Raw genomic sequence first — 16,749 nt, forward strand, 5'->3', positions numbered from 1 at the left:
CATTGCACAGGATAACCAGGACAGCTCCCCTCAAATGCCTGCACAGTGGAACTTTTTTCAAATCAAAATGAAAGGTATTTATCTGCTTCTTTATTCATCTCTTCATTTTTAAGAAATGATCTAACTTCTTGTGAAGCCTCCTATGTCCTGCCTAAGGCCAGGCCGAAGCAGCAAAGCCAAGACCTTGTGACGTTTGTCGCTTAACAATGCATTACAATCTTCACTTAGCATTTACAAAACCAGCCTAAAGTGGTAGGAGTGGAACAAAAAACAGGAAATTCTATCCCAGGTGGGCTGCGGTCTCCATTCCTGACTTTCATTCCCACCCATTAAAAAATAACATTTCAACTCCCCATTCTGGGCACGGAGCCCAGATTCCTGGCCCACCTCTGATTAATGTGGCCAGTTCCACTTGTGGTGCACCGAGATCCTCAGCCGGATTGTGGAAAAGGAGGTGTCAGAGCAGAGGAATTGTAAAGTGATACAGGCTGTCCGGCTCAGCCCAGCGAGTAGACGGCGAGTAGACAGCAAAGCTACCTTCTGCTGTTTTTGAGGCCTTTCATGAGTTCAGACCTGGTAGAGGTTTATAAAATTATGCACGGGGTAGAGAAATTTTTAGAACTTTTCCTCCTGTTCCCACTAATACTACAAATTGTGGGCACCCTGTGAAATAAATGGATAGTAGTTTCGGGGCTAGGGTTGCCAGTCCTCAGGTGGGGGCAGGGGATCCCCCGGTTTGGAGGCCCTCCTCCTGCTTCAGCATCATTAGAAAACGGGGGTGGGGGGAGGGAAATGGCTGCTGGACACTCCATTATTCCCTATGGAGGCCGATTCTCATGGGGTATGATGGAAAATTGATCTGTGAGCATCTGGGGCTTTGAGGGAACTGTTTTTTGAGGTAGAGGCACCAGATTTGCAACATAGCATTCAATGCCTCTCCTCAAAAGACCCTCCAGTTTTCAAAAAGATTGGACGAGGGGGTCCAATTCTTTGAGCCCCAAAAGAAGGTGCTCCTAACCTTCATTATTTCCAATGGAGGGAAGGCATTTAAAAGGAATGTGGTCCCTTTAGATGTGATGGCCAGAACTCCCTTTGGCATTCAGTTATGCTTATCACAACCTTGCTCCTGGCCCCACCCTCAATGTCTCCTGGCTCCACCCCTAAAGTCTCCAGATATTTCTTGAATTGGACTTGGTAACCCTATTCGGGGCAGACAAAACAGAAGTACTTCTTCACTCAAAGAACAATTAATTTGTGGAATATACTGTCGTAGGATTAGGGTTGCCAGATTTTACCTGGCTTCCAGCGAGGGGGGGAAGATGCTCTTGGGTCAGTTTTGGGATTTTCTTGCTGCAGTAACATTACCTGGAACTCTATGGTAGCCATAGAGCTTTGGCCAAAATGCTAGCGCATCGGTGTGACGTACCTTGAATGATGGCATCACTTCTGGGTGATGTCATCATGCCGACATCAACATGGAATGAGCTGCTCAGGGGTGGGACTTCTCTCAGCCCCACCTGCTTCACAGGGTGTTTGTTGTGGGGAGGGAAAGGGAAAGGAGATTGTAAGCTGCTCTGAGTGAAGGGCAGGGTATAAATCCAATCTCTTCTTCTATACGGTTACCAAATTCCCCACAGCCTCTGGTGGGGGACTGTTTTCACGCTCGCAGAATGCGTGCGGCACAATGATGTCACTCACAAGTGAAGTCATCGTGCCGGCAACATTGCGCACCGGCTATCCAAGCAGCTTCCAGGAAAACTTTGATTTTCCCATATGCTCTAGCAATTTGGGAGGGAAGATTCTATGGTACAATAGGTACCATAGAGTTTTCCTTCCCAAATTGCTAGAGCATCCGGGAAAGCCAGCTGGCTTTCCTTGAAGTTGCTAGAGCGACCAGCACGCGACGTCACTGTAAGTGATGTCATTGTGCTGGCGACATCGGGGGAAGATCCTCCCACTGGCCCAATGGGGGCCGGTGGGTTGGGAACCTCTGGGGCGGGGAAAACCAGCCTGGGACCTTGGGAGCCTTATTCTTTTACCTAGGATATGTAGATGACCCCTCATTTAATTGGTTTTAAGAGGCAAGTAGACAAATGAATAAGAACGGGTCCATCAATGGCTATTACCAGCAATGACTAAAAGACACTGCTGTGTCAGAATGTGTGACTCTTGGATTATTAGATGGGGGGGGGGGAGTTGGCCTGTGTGCCCTGTATGTAGGTTTTCCAAAGCCTCTGGTTGGCTACCATGTGAAATAACATCTGGACTAGGCAGACCATTGGTCTGATTGGGCACAGCTGCTTTTATGTTCTAATGACAGAAGAAAATAGATACATCTGCTTCTGATTACATGGGAAAGGGATTAGTAACTCTGGATCAGTCAAGTTAAATGCCTTTTTCATGAGGACTGGTAACATGCCCTGCCAAAGAAGTTTTGAAATGTTAACCAAAAAAAGTGCTTGCCTGTAGTGTAGAAAACATGCTGTTCAAATTTAGATGTCACAAATTTGCACTTACGGTACTTAATTGTTGCAAAACATCTAGTTCCCCAAAGGCGAACACTTTCAGAATTCCAAAAACCAAAGTCTATGATCAATACTGGCATCGCTGAGCCACTGAACTCCCTCCTGACCACAGGCACTGACCCCCAAATCTCCAGGAATCTTGTGTACCAAAGTTGCCCCTGGCATCCATAATACTTAGGAATCGCTTCACCTCCTATGTAATTTCCTGACCTGTTAAAAACTGCAAACAACACAAGGCTTTTTCTGAGTTTTGCTTCCTTTGGAAATCAACCCTGTCCCCTCACAGGTCAGGGCCTTTTCTGTGGTAGCCTTACAGTTCTGGAATTCTCCCCACAGGGAAAAGTGCTGTATTATCCTTCAGTTTTATTTTAGGCATGAAACCGAAGCATATTGTTTCTAACATTTTTTTTAAAATACAGACCGTTTTCACACATAGCTAACCACGTGGTCACGTTCCTGTTCTCTCCTCAATGTCCGTCGGATTTCCCACTATCTGCGCCGAAGTTACAGGAAGTGCCGTGGCTTTTGCGTAGCAAACGTAAACCGCTAAAACCCAGTTTATGTTTGCTATGCAAAAGCCGCAGCACTTTGTGTAACTCCGGCGCAGATAGTCAGATCTTAAAGCTCAGCAAAATTCTCACAGGGGGTTTGAACAATGGAGCCCAGAAGCATTTTTTTGGGGGGGGGGGCATAAGAAAGGAAGACCACAATAATATTTAGAGGTTCTGAAACTCTGCTCCTATGAAGTCCTGCCCAAATGTGGCCTAGTTCCAGTGTCTCTTTTGATGACAAGGGCACCTAAAATCTGAGCCCAGAGCACCCAACATATCATGAGTGATAACTAAGGCCTGAGGTATACAAGCCTAGAGCAGGGATGGCCAACGGTAGTTCTCCAGAAGTTTTTTGCCTACAACTCCCATCAGCCCCAGCCAGCATGGCCAATGACTGGGGCTGATGCAAATTGTAGGCAAAAAACATCAGGAGAGCTACCGTTGGCCACCCCTGGCCTAGAGGATTGGATCCCTCCAAAAAGTCTCCATTTGCAAGGCAGTTGTGATGTTTGCTGATTCCCTCCTTTAGGGCAACGGTTCTCCCAACAGCAGCAATTCAGACGGCAGGGGGAGAGGGGGAAGTCACGCACCTAATGCACCGTTTGTGGGTGGAAGAATGTCGCTGGTGGAATGGAATGTAGCCCTTCAGACTGCAGTGATGGATTCTTCTGCTGAATGTTCTTGTACAGAATGGGAAAACAGCACAGCAGGGAGAAAACTTCCACCCCACCTGTCCAGTGTGGTGTAGCGGTTAAGTGGGCAAACTCTTATCCAGGAGAACCAGGTTTGATTCCCCACTCCTTCACTTGCAGCTGCTGGAATGGCCTTGGGTCAGCCATAGTTCTTGCAGAGTTCTCCTTGAAAGGGCAGCTTCTGTGAGAGCTCTCTCAGCTCCACGCTTCTCACAGGGTGTCTGTTTTGGTGGGGGGGGGAGGTATTGTGAGATGCTCTGAGACTGAGATTCAGAGTATTTCCCTATGAAGAAAGGTTAAAACGCCAGGTTGTGAGGAGCATAATTGAGCTCCAAAGAGAGCCCTGGCCGTCTCGTTTAAAGGAACCACACTCCTTTTAAATGTCTTCCCTCCATTTGGAAATAATGAAGGATGGGTCACCTTCTTTGGGGGCTCATAGAATTGGATCCCCTGGCCCCATCTTTTTGAAACTTGGGAGGTGTTTTGAGGAGAGGCACTGGATGCCATGCTGAAAAAATTGGTGCCTCTATGTCAAAAAACAGCCCCTCCTGAGCCCCAGATACCCCATGGATTGATTCTTCATTATACCCTATGACAGGGGTGGCCAAACTTGCTTAATGTAAGAGCCACATAGAATAAACATAGAATAAATAGGAAGGAAGGAAGGAAGGAAGGAAGGAAGGAAGGAAGGAAGGAAATTTTAATGATAAATGCTTTCTTGTTGGGATGCATCAGTCCTTTCTTTATCATATCTTGTACAAGAAGACATTTGATGACAATAATTCTCCAAACCTCCAGCTGGCTTGGCTTGGAGAAGTCAGTGATTTAAAGAGAGAAGTGCCTTCTCCAAGCCGGCTGATGGGGCAGTGGGGGCTTTGAGAGTCACACAATATGTGTGAAAGAGCCACATGTGGCTCTCGAGCTGCAGTTTGGCCACCCCTGCCCTATGGGAATCAGTCTCCATAAGGAATGATGGAGTGCCCAGCAGACATTTCCCTCCCCCCCCACTTTCTGATAACCCTGAAGCGGGGGTGGGGGGGCATCCAAACTGGGGGATCCTCTGCCCCCAACTGGGGATTGGCAACCCTACCCCCACATCATTCTCCTGTGATATAAATCGGGCCTGGGCTTCCGCTGCTGAGAATCTGGAACTGTCTTTGGAACAGATTTTGCACAGGGTGTAATTGCTCAAGCTCAAGGCTGTACGAGCTCCACCATCTCCACCAGCTTGTCTCCTCTGCTAGGGCTCTCTCAGCCCCCACTCCCAGCACAGTTGCAGGAAGCCAAGGGTCTGTGGGGCAAGCCACTATCTCCATTCCTCCTTCATGGGGGTGGGGGTTCCTCAGAAAATATGTGGAAGATACTAGCAGAGGGTGTGCCTCTCTTTTCCAGATGCCGGCCCCAAATTCCCTGGTGCACCTGTCCTCGGACTTGGTGGAAACTTGGTAGAGGGTATACCTATACATCCTTGAAGGTTTTGAAACAGAGGCTAGTTGGCTGCTGACAGCCATGCTGATTCTGTGAACGTAGGCAGATCATGAGAAGGAGGGCAGGAAGGGTTGCATCAGTGCTTAGTTCTCATGGCCCTTTCTTACATGCCCAAGGAAATGCTATTCACCCCTTTCTGGGATCCTGGAGGTTTTTTTGCCATCTTCTGCACATGGAGCAGGGGTCACTGGGGATGTATGTGTGTGGGGGGAGGTAGCTGTGAAGTCCCTGCACTACGCAGAGGGCTGGAGTTGGAGGCCCCTTCCAACTCTCTGATTCTGTGATTCTGTTGTGGACCTCTGAAGAGCTCTAGCTTTCTCCCATCTTCAAACCTCTTGATTTCAAAGGACAGCTGCTTTTTCATCCGTTAAAAGGGCAAATGAAACTCTTTGCAAAGTCTTTCTTGGTGGGTGACTTTTGTTGGGCCAACCAGTTAGCTAAGAGAGCCCTGCATGTGTGAAAGGCCATGGCACTTAAGGAGCGGCTGTGTCCTCGTTCTTCTTTGGGAGAGGAAGACTCTTGTCTGCGGCATCGTACTTCTTTGGGAGGGGAGGACCCTTGCCTGAAAAACACCAGTCTGCTGCTTGGACTATTCCAGGGGTGGCCAAACTTGCTTAACATAAGAGCCGCATAGAAAAAATGTCAGATGTTTGAAAGCCACAAGACATAAACGTCAGATGTTTGAGAGCCGCAAGGGAAGGAAGGAAAATAGATGGGAAGGGTGGAAAAGGTAGAAAGAAAACAACTTTAACTTTACATGCATTTCCCAAGCGACTGGCTGGCTTGGCTTGGAGAAGTGATTTAAAGAGAGAAATGCCTTCTCTAAGCTGGTCGGTTGTGGGGGCTTCGAGAGCCACATAATATGTGTGAAAGAGCCACATGTGACTCCCAAGCCACAGTTTGGCCACTGCTGGGCTATTCCATTTCCTTGTTCATTTTATGTCAGGTCTGGAACTATCTTCAATAATAATGAGTCTCCATTTACTTCAGGATAAGTGTCTTTTGGAAGACAGAACTATGTTGGCCAGTGTTGAAACTGGGGTTCAACTGCAGGTGTGCCAGATACGTACTTTGGCTGATTTCCTACTAGCCTCACGCTGCTCTCACGCTCCTCTTCTGCATGGAGCTTCCGTCTGATTTCACACTACCTGCCCCGGGGCTGCAACTAGCTTCACCTTTTTTGTGCAGCAAACAGAAACTGTTTTTTAGAGGATCTTGTTTGCTGCGCTGAAGAGGCAGAGCGAGTTGCAGATAGTGTGAAATCCAACAGAAGCCCCGCAGGGAAGAGGAGAGTGAGAGCGGCATAAAGCTAGTAGGAAATCGATCGCTCACAATAACCGTTACCAGTGTGCCTTTTACAATAGGTGCGAGATTAATTCAAAAGCTAAAGCTGCTACAAATTACTTCATGCCTTTTCTCACACTACAAAGCAACATATGAAATCACCCTGAGATAACAAGACACAGTAACCTTGAAGGCAAAGCTGTGAACTGCCTCCATCGCGGGGTACATAACTTTCGATTCTGCTAGACAAAGCAAGCATTACATAGAACAGAACAATAATGGCAAGGGATCTTGACTTTATTTATTAGTTGCCTTTCTCCCATGCAGAACTCAAGGCGGCTTGAAATATAAACAAAACAACAGGGAAACACAATAAAAAGACGATGATAAAACCCATAGAAGTGGGCCTGAGGAGCAGTCTGGCCTCAGCACTAGCTGGAGGTTCTGCTCACTCTTCAAGGGTGGCCCCAAGCAGACCCATAGCCCCCAGGAGGCATTTAGGGGCAATGCCCCCAAGGATGAGTGCTGCCCCCGCAGAAAAAAAATAAAGAAATATTTTTTAAAAGCAAGATGTGCGTGGGGTTTCCAAAATGGCCCTGGACACAGTCAGAAGAGCTTCAGCATCATTTTCTTTTTTCCAGGCCAGAAAGAAATAGGTTTTTTAAATAATACAAAAGAAAACAAAATTGCAGAATGCTAAAGAGAGAGCGAGTCTGAGATCCCTTGCCCCACAGGATTTCCCAACGCCCACCACCCAAACTTTTCTGGCTACGCCCCTGACCCCAAGTATGTTTATTCAGTGTTTAAGTTTATTCAGCGCTGTACCTCCGAACATGAAGCGGTTAAACGTTGGACTAGGATGTGGGAAACCCACTTCAAGCAGCCACTTTGTTGCAAAGCTCACTTTGGGCCAGTCCTTTTCTTTCAGCTTGACCTACCTCGCTGGATTGTTGTAGGGGTAGAATGAGGGGGACTACTGCATCCCTCCCTAAGCTCCCAAGAGGGAGGCCAAGATGTAAACGTCCAGGTAGATAAACCAGCTGTGTTCCAAAGAGCTATAGGTAACACCTACTGGAAGCAATGAAACACTCATGTAAAATGTATATAAATGTATTCTTTTAGTACAAACTAAAATAAAACAGAACTTAGGAACACTTAAATACTTACTACTTGGAATTTCCCCAGAGTCTCACAAGCTTCTTCAAAATAGACGTAGTAAAGATGTGGGTGGAGTCTTTTGAGTTTGTTAGTGTTCCACTCGTGAAGGCATGGAGAGAATAAGGAACCGCTTTTGAAAGGAATCCTCACGGTTTTGCTTATCAATACTTCTTCAGCCTCTTTCTCCCGACGTTACATGGAGCTGTTATCATACAACATATAAATATTTATACAATTACGGTGAAATATCCCTTAATAATAGAGAAATGATGCAAGCTTACCCACAAGTCAATTCTTTACAACATGGGCCAACGCATGCTCTCTCACCTGCTGCTACCGGGTCTCCAAAGAGCTGGCTGACAGGAGGTAGTTCAGAATGGGAAAGCAGCAGATGGGGGAAAGGACTCACACCCCACTGTTGCCTCTCTTGAAAGTGGCTCCCTCCTCTTTTGAAAGTGGGGGTTTGTTGCGTGCCAATGTCTACTGAGGATCTTAAGATTCACCCTGAATCCCTTTCAGCGCTCCCTCCCAGCAAGATGACGCCTGAGATTACTGTAGCTTTTTGTGGGTAACGCCGTTTTGACTGCATCTGTCATATCAGTATCTTGGGCAATAGAAAGAAGCAGGAATCAAAACAGCAGGAATGATGTGGGGCCCAAGGCTTTGGTCTCTGTTGCTGATTCATCTTTCTTCCAGGGTGGGATTGCCAAAAAAACGCTGCAGCTCTGTTAACAGAGAAAATATTTACTTAGCATGACTCAGTCAAAAAGAGGGAGAAAGCAAGAGAGAGAAAGAACGAGGCAGGGGAGGTTGACTTCCTTGAGGGTTACTCTGCTCTCCCAAGTAAAGGCCAGAACTCCTGCCACAACTTCTGGCAATGGTTACTCCAGGGAGATGCGGGGCCTCCCCAACATTGGCCCCTTTTTGCTGGTGCCTATGACAATGGAGGTCCCCCATCACCATCTTTAACCAACCCAGCTGAGAGACTGGTGGGGGTAGGGTGGCTGGCATGTTGCCCCCTGCTTACTCACCAGCTTCCTTCCTTGGGCTAGTGATGGGGATCGAATCTGGGGGACCTAGCCATCTGTCCACTGTGGTGAAAGAGAAGAGAGTGGATTTATACCCTGCCCTTCCCTTGGAGTCTCAGAGTGGCTTACTGTCTCCCTCCCTTCCTCTCCCCACAACAGACACCCTGGGAGGTCGGTGGGGCTGAGAGAGCTCTGAGAGAATTGCTCTTGAGAGAACTGTGACTGGCCCAAGGTCACCCAGCTGGCTGCACGTGGAGGAGTGGAAAATCAAACCCGGTTCTCCAGATTAGAGTCCACTGCTCTTAACCACAACACAAAACTGGCTCTCAGCTAGGCCAACTAGGTGGATCAACTAGGTCCATTCTAGGCTTCCGATCCCAGTGCCTCACCATTAAGTCCAGATAATTCCAAATTAAAGACTTCATCCTGCTCCGTGAACAAATAGAAATGTCTTAAGATACTTCAGGAATAGACCAGTGTTCTGGTCTTTGCAGAATGTGCTGGCAGCGACATGGCAGAGCCTTGTAGCAGCAGAGTAGACTGTGCCACTTCAAGCCAATGGGGGAAATTAATTTCTGAATGCCCTCTCCGACAGGGGCTCACTGGTTTGGGCCGGACTCTGTAGCTATTGCTTCTCCCTCTGCCTCTGTCTTCTTGCGTACATGAAGCTGTCTTATACTGAATCACACCATTGGTCCATTGAGGTCAGGACTGTCCACTCAGACTGGCAGTGGCTCTCCAGGATCTCAAGTAGAGACCTTTCACATCACCTCCTGCCTGGTCCTTCCAACAGGAGATGCCAGGGATTGAACCTGGGACCCTCTGCATGCAAAGCAGGGGTTCTACCACTAAGCCACAGCCTCCTATACACAGGGTTGAGTGCGTTTGCCAGCCTTCTATCAAGCCAGGTCAGAGCAGCAAGCGAGGTCCTCAGCCCAGCTCGAGGCAACAAGCTGATCCCTTCTCCCTTCCCCCTCGTCCCCAGGAGAGGCAGAGCCCTTCCCCAGCCCCACACCCAAGAGGCAGCTTCTGATATCTCTCCCTCTGGGGGGAGGGGGAAGTCTGGGAAGAGGGGATGTGGTGCAGACAACGGGGACATCAAACCGTCTATTCCCTCAACGGCTTGGGAAGCCCAGGAGCCAGAATGTGGTTCCTGAAACCACAGCTGGGCCACCCCGGAGATCTAGGGAGCTCCCCTTAGAGCTCTGGCGAGAAGGGAAGATCAGCAGGCGGTGCTTTGCAAAGTGTCCTCGGGTTAGGCTTCAGCACTGATCTCGTGGACTCTTTTGCTGGACAGTTCCCAGCGAGCCCTGGGCGGGAAGGAGCAGAGGCAACCGTTGCACTCATCCCAGCCCCAGCTGCGCGGATGGAGAACCAGAGGCATCAAGATCGGTCTGTCCTCCACTTGCTGGGCTCCCTCTGAGTGGAAATGCTGGGTTGTGGCCTAGGAAAAAGGAAAGGTCCCCTGTGCAAGCACCAGTCGTTTTCGACTCTGGGGTGACGCTGCTTTCACAACGTTTTCACAGCAGACCTTTTTACGGGGTAGTTTGCGATTGCCTTCCCCGGTCATTACGCTTTCCCCCCAGCAAACTGGGTACTCATTTTACTGACCTTGGAAGGATGGAAAACTGAGTCAACCTGAGCCAGCTACCTGAAACCAGCTTCCGCTGGGATTGAACTCAGGTTGCGAGCAGAGGGCTCTGACTGCAGTGCTGCAGCTTTACCACTCTGCGCCACGGGGCTAGCGAACCCACAAAAGAGAGGACTGATGACGGGGCTTTTTTTGTAGCAGGAATTCCTTAACATATTAGGCCACGTGCACCCCTGATGTAGCCCATCCTCCAAGAGCTTACAGTAGGTCCTGTAAGAAGAGCCCTGGAAGCTCCTAGAGGCAGGGATGGCCAAACTTGCTTAATGTAAGAGCCACCTAGAATAAATGTCAGATGTTTGAGAGCGGCAAGATACAAAGGAAGGAAGGCTAATAGGTGGGGGAGGGAGTTGGAGGTGGAAAGAAAGCAACTTTAAATGTGTTCTTCAAGCTGCCAGTTGACTTTGCTTGGATAATGAGTTAAAGACAGAAATGCCTTCACCAAGCCGACCAGTGGGATGGTGGAGACTCCAAGAGCCACACAATATGTGTGAAAGAGCCCCATATGGCTCCCGAGCTGCAGTATTCATTCATTCATTCATTCATTCATTCATTCATTCATTCACATTTTATTTATATCCCACCCTCCCCGCCGGAGCAGGCTCAGGGCGGCTGTCAGAGGATTGGCCACCCCTGTCAGAGGATTGGCTACATCGGGATGTGTGTGGCCTAATATGCAAAGGAGTTCCTGCTACAAAAAAAGCCCTGCTGATGATCACTGCTCCCTCTAAGCTGCGGAGTCTTGTGAGCAAAAATTTTGCTTCGTAAGCTACTAGCATTAAATTTGTGAGCTGCTGCATACGTTAGTTTGCCCTGGGGCCATTTTTTCTGAGCTAAGACAAATATGTGTGAGCTGGAGACTAAAAAACTGAGCCAGCTCACACTAACTCAGCTCAGAGGGAACACTGCTGATGACATGATATCTCTGTCGCCGCTCCCTTCTTGTGGGGCAGGCCCCCGGAATCACCTTTTGGGTAATCCAGCAGTCCCTGAGATAAGCAACTTTTTCTTTCGAAAGGGGTTATTCCTTAAGGGAGATGGAGACTGCTGGTTGTTTGCCAGGGTCTGGGCACCCCCACCCCTGCAAACAGCACCTTGACGGGGCAAAAACCAGGCCAAAAAAGGGAACCTGCCTCTCTTCCACTCTGGCTCCAACTGCCAGCTGCCCAAGGACTGCAGAAGTGAGCAGAAGGGTCCCCTTGGTCTTTGTCAGGGGTCCTCAAGCCAACGTGGGATTGAGCTCCCTCCTTTCTTTCCTCTCCAGCATTGGAAAGACTGGCTGGGTCCCAACTGGACATAAACGCTGACAACCAACAGCCTCCATCTCACATTGTCAGACCGATGTTTTGCCTCTATCTCCTTCCAGTTCAGTGCAGTGGTTAAGAGCAGTGGACTCTTAACTGGAGAACCAGGTTTGATTCCCCACTTCCTCCACATGCAGCCAGCTCGGTGACCTTGGGTCAGTCCCAGTTCTTTCAGAGCTCTCTCAGCCCTATCTACTGCACAGGGTGTCTGTTGTGGGGAGAGGAAGGGAAGGAGATTGTAAGCCACTTGGAGACTTCTTCGGGTGCTGATGGCAGGGTATAAATCCTCCCCCTCCTTTTTTTCTCCTTCTCCTCCTCTTCCTTTTCTTCTTCTCTTCTCCTCCTTTTCTTCTCCTTCTCCTTTTCTCCCCCCTCCTTCTCCTTTCCTTCTCCTCCTCCTTTCCTTCTCCTCCTCCTCCTCCTTTCCTTCTTCTCTTCCTCCTCCTTTTCTTCTCCTCCTCCTTCTGCTCCCCCTTCCTGTTTCAGAACTTTTCAATAGATACTCCATTCATTCACTGGTCAGACACCAAGTGGTGTGTGTGTGTGTGTGTTTGGAATTACCTGTGGTTTGCCTTCATGACCCACCTGTGTGCAGGTGTGGCCTCTTTTGGGGTCCTGATCCACAGTTTGATAACCACTGAGAAAAACCGTTTTCTTTTTTTTTGGAGGCATTCTTCCTTGGAAAATATTTAGTCTTTCCCCCCGGCCCCCAGCTCTTTGGATTTTTCTGTTTGGAGTTGTCCCTGAAACTCTTCCCATGTTAAGCAGGCAAGTGTTATGGAAAGTATTGAGCATGTACTGAAAAATCTTACGTATGCATGCACACAAAAACAAATCCCACATACCTTGCTTCTGGTTCTATCACAGTCATCGTTGCCGGAAAGCTTTTTTTGGGGAAAACCCACCACGAAATCACTTGCAGACCAGCTTGGCTCTGCTATGCCTGTCTGTACCCTCCCCTTCCCCCCACCCCAGACCTTCCCCCTTATTATTATCCCTACAATTGATACTGGTGTTATTCTCTCCCCATTTGCAGTCTTCTTGCCTGCTGCTTGAACTCAGCAGGGCCGATGCTGAGCTGGTTGTTGTGGAGGGAAAACGCTTTATGGTTCGCTCAGATCAAGGCAGAGCCGGAGAAAGGTTGACGAAATGTTCAGAGGATTTGAGACTCTGGAGTGCTTGTCTTCAAGAGGGTAGCTGGCACGGGTTGTAAGAGGCTGCAAGCCGCTGGCCTCTTCAGGAGCGAACGCCAAGATTCTTGGAGGAGCTTCAACGAACCGGCCGAGCTTTGAACTTTGGCCAACTCTTTCTGTGGGTTAATTGCAGGTTCTCCATGTTGGCTCCCAGTCTTGTTTTTAGACTGGCAGGGATCGCTAGGGAAGCTCTCTCGGGTCCAAAGCTATCTCACATTGAGTCCCTCTAGCTCAGTGTAGTCTCTTCAGTTTGGCCCTCTTGAGCAGCGAAAGATCTTTCCTAACACCTGGGGTCTTTTTGCTGCTGGGCTGAATCTTTGCACGCAAAGTTTGTGATCTACCTCTGAGCCCAGATTGTGCTAACCCCAGGTCTGGGAATTATATGAAGGTCACGACATTCTCGTCGCAAATTGCCTGAGCCATCTTCCTTGAGCCTGGTTCCCATTTTTCTTGACCTTCCAAACTGACTTATGATCTTACTTCCCCTCACCAACTCAGAGTAACCCTAAACACGTTTTTGAAGGGCCCCGTTGAGGTTACTTTCTTGCCAGTCTCAGAATTTTGGTCCTTTCTGCTTCTCCGAATAGGGATCATTTCTGCTTCTGAACCTGGTTATGTGCTTTGAGACATACTCACCACAGTAATTCTTTCTCGTCTGTAACTTTCTGAAATCTCTCTGTCTTTGTCTCTCCCTGTCTGTCTTTCTGTCTCATTTTTAATTAGAAGTCTGGTGGGAACATATTCAAAAGCCTACAACATCGGATTAAATGGGAGGTTCGGAATGAACTCGTGCAAACACCATGGCCAGCCCTGCCGCTAGGCAAACTAGGCAATCGCCTAGGATGCTTGCCTTCTGAGGGTCGCCAAATTGGGTGCCCCCCATGTGCCTCGGTAACATTATCAGTGAGCATAAGAATATAAGAGAAGCCATGTTGGATCAGGCTAGTGGCCCACCCAGCCCAACATTCTGTGGCCAAAAAAGCAGGTGCCAGTGGAGGGGGGTGGTTGTACCAGAAGTTTGCTTTGCCAGTTTGGTGTAGTGGTTAAGTGTGCGGACTCTTATCTGGGAGAACCGGGTTTGATTCCCCACTCCTCCACTTGCACCTGCTAGCATGGCCTTGGGTCAGCCATAGCTCTGGCAGAGGTTGTCCTTGAAAGGGCAGCTGCTGTGAGAGCCCTCTCAGCCCCACCCACCTCACAGGGTGTCTGCTGTGGGGGAGGAAGGCAAAGGAGATTGTGAGCCACTCTGAGACTCTTTGGAGTGGAGGGTGGGATATAAATCCAATATCTTCATCTTCTTCATCTGCATAGAGTGCCAGACAGTCTAGGCCCAGCCATGGCAAACACTGTGTGACATATCTGTGGCTCTGTGGGTTTCTGATTTTGCCTTATGGTATTGTTTTTAAAAAAATAGCTTTAATGATTGGAGGGGGGTATAATTCTGCTCTGGATTTGATTGTAAGATTATACAGCAAGGCAGCCACTCACACCTGCTAGCACAGAATGTGTAGCGGTTAAGTGTGCGGACTCTTATCTGGGAGAACCGAGTTTGATTCCCCATTTGCAGCTGCTGGAATGGCCTTGGGTTAGCCATAGCTCTCCCAAGGGTTGTCCTTGAAAGGGCAGTGAGAGCCCTCTCAGCCTGTCTGTTGTGGTGGGAGAAGATATAGGAAACTGTAAGCTGCTCTGAGTCTCGGATTCAGAGAAAAGTGTGGGGTATAAATCTGTGGTCTTCTTCTCCCCTCCCCCCTTCAAGAGGGTTTTGAATTCTGAAAACAGCCCCCTACGTGATCTTCCTCTCATATGTGCCTTGCTGCTGGACCTTCACGTGTGCTCCAGTTATCACAGGCATGGATTAGGCGCCAATGGGATGCCACGGTTAGAAAGTTGGACCGCAGTTCAAATCCCTACCCCGCCACTGGGCGACCTTGGGCCAGTCACTCCCTTGTATCCCAGCGAGGCCTAACTCTCACAGGATCGTCCTGAAGATAAAGAAGGATCAAAATCCCCATGTCCGAAAGGCATGTGCGGTTTGCATGGATGTTTCAGCTGATGGGCCTGAGTGTCTCCTTCCCAGGGTGGTCCATGATGGAGCCCGGTGCGGCTTGTGGTCTGGGAAACAGATCCAAGAAGCATGGGAAGGGGGCGGAGGCCAACAAACTTCAAAGGACGCACTACTCTCAAGGGGTCGATGGGAAAACGGGCACGATGTACACCAGGGTGCGGGAACAATGCCGAAGGAAGGCTGTGTAACCTTTCCAGCAGCTCCGCGGGCCTGTGAGTTGTGTGCCTCTGAATATAACTTCAAATCCTCTTCTTAACCCTTTGTACTGGGCTTTGCCATTGGCCCAGGGCCCTCGTTAAATGCTTTCCCCTTTGGCTTGCCTCTTCTCTCCCTCCGCTCTGTTGCCTTTATCTCCTCCCAGCGGTCTCCTCTGTCCACCCTGTCCCGGCCTTGCTCTTTTCAATTATGCTCCCGACTTCAGGTGCCTTTTCTCTTCCTGAGGACAGCATGTTCTCTGCCGGGTGAAAATCCAAAGGTTTAATTAGCTCCTAATGCCCCCAGTGGGGAAGGCAGCCTGCTTCCAAACCCAGCCTCCGACATCAAAGGCGGGAGGGGAAGGTGTGAGCGCAGCGGGACTCGCCCAACCCCACTGGGCAGCCATTCTTTGGAAGGACCAAAGCTTGTTCCCACCCACTGCAAAGCCAGGGCAAGAGTTTACTCTCTGAATGGGATCGTTAATCAGGCAATTTCCCGCCCGGGCCTCCCCTTTCCCCCCTTCATCCTGCCTTTGGTTCTCTTTAAGCTGCTTGTCCTTTGGATTATGGTGCAGGAGCGATTGCTAATCGAGGAGGCTGCAAACAAGGAGGGGAGGGAGGGGAGAGGAGAGCCCAGCCTCCGTAACAGCGGACTGGCTTCTGGGAAGGCTCGTCTTCACTCACAGTGCTACACGGGAGAGTTGGTTCTGGCCAGGTCTCATTTGGGGCAGGAGCTCACAGGAGCAGAGCTTCAGAACCTCTGAATTTTATTACAGAATAGTAAAATTAACAAATTGAGCAAACCTTTGATAATTTGTTAATTTTACTATTCTGTCATTGGATCTTAAATTTGTACCATTTTGCATTCTAAACCACTGCCTACCAGCTATATTGTAGTTCTGCTCACTGTACCTGATTCCTCATCTGATGAAGTGTGCTTAGAGTACATGAAAGCTTACGTTCTGAATAAAACTTTGTTGGTCTTAAAGTTGCAACTTGACTCCTACTTTGTTCTACTGCTTCAGACCAACACGCCTGCCTACTTGGATCTATTTAAATTTTATTGTGCTCTTTCTTTACACACACCCCCCCCAAACAAAACAAAAAAACTTGCTTCTGGGCTCCATTGCTCAAAGCCCCTGTGAGAATTTTGGTGAACTCTAAGATTTGACAAACTTTCTAATATTTACCCCCACAACAAACAGGAAAATAACAAAAACATATCAAGCAGACAGATGGAAATCTTCATTCTGCCCCTATGGCCACAGAGGAGAAAGTCATTTAAAAAGTATGATGGGAGTAAGGATTGATTATGACGATTCTAATTCAAGAAACATTTTAAGGTAGATGCTGAGCTGATATAATTTAGTACACCTTCCGGTGATGTCAGGGGTGTATGGCAGATGCCAAATGAGTTGTGCTAATAAGTTCCGGAACCTCTTTTTCTACGGAATGACCCCTGGTTCTGGCAGTGGGTTCTGGACAAATAAACAAAAAATGAGGAATGAGTGGATATCCACATGACTCGTGAAGAACTGAGGAATGTTTGGACCTCTTCCCTAAATTTTCAGATTGGTCTGTAAACATGGAGACCTTTTATTTGAAAATTATAAGCGAAA

General features: G+C 48.6%; 1 protein-coding gene across 1 annotated transcript in view; it reads left to right on the forward strand.

Moving 5' to 3' along the window:
• NTN3 (netrin 3) overlaps positions 1-16,749 on the forward strand; it is a 205,185-nt gene that overhangs the window by 50,552 nt on the left and 137,884 nt on the right. The gene's annotated exons all lie outside the window — the stretch shown is intronic.

This window comes from Heteronotia binoei, chromosome 20 (genome assembly GCF_032191835.1).
Source record: "Heteronotia binoei isolate CCM8104 ecotype False Entrance Well chromosome 20, APGP_CSIRO_Hbin_v1, whole genome shotgun sequence".
NCBI lineage: Eukaryota > Metazoa > Chordata > Lepidosauria > Squamata > Gekkonidae > Heteronotia > Heteronotia binoei.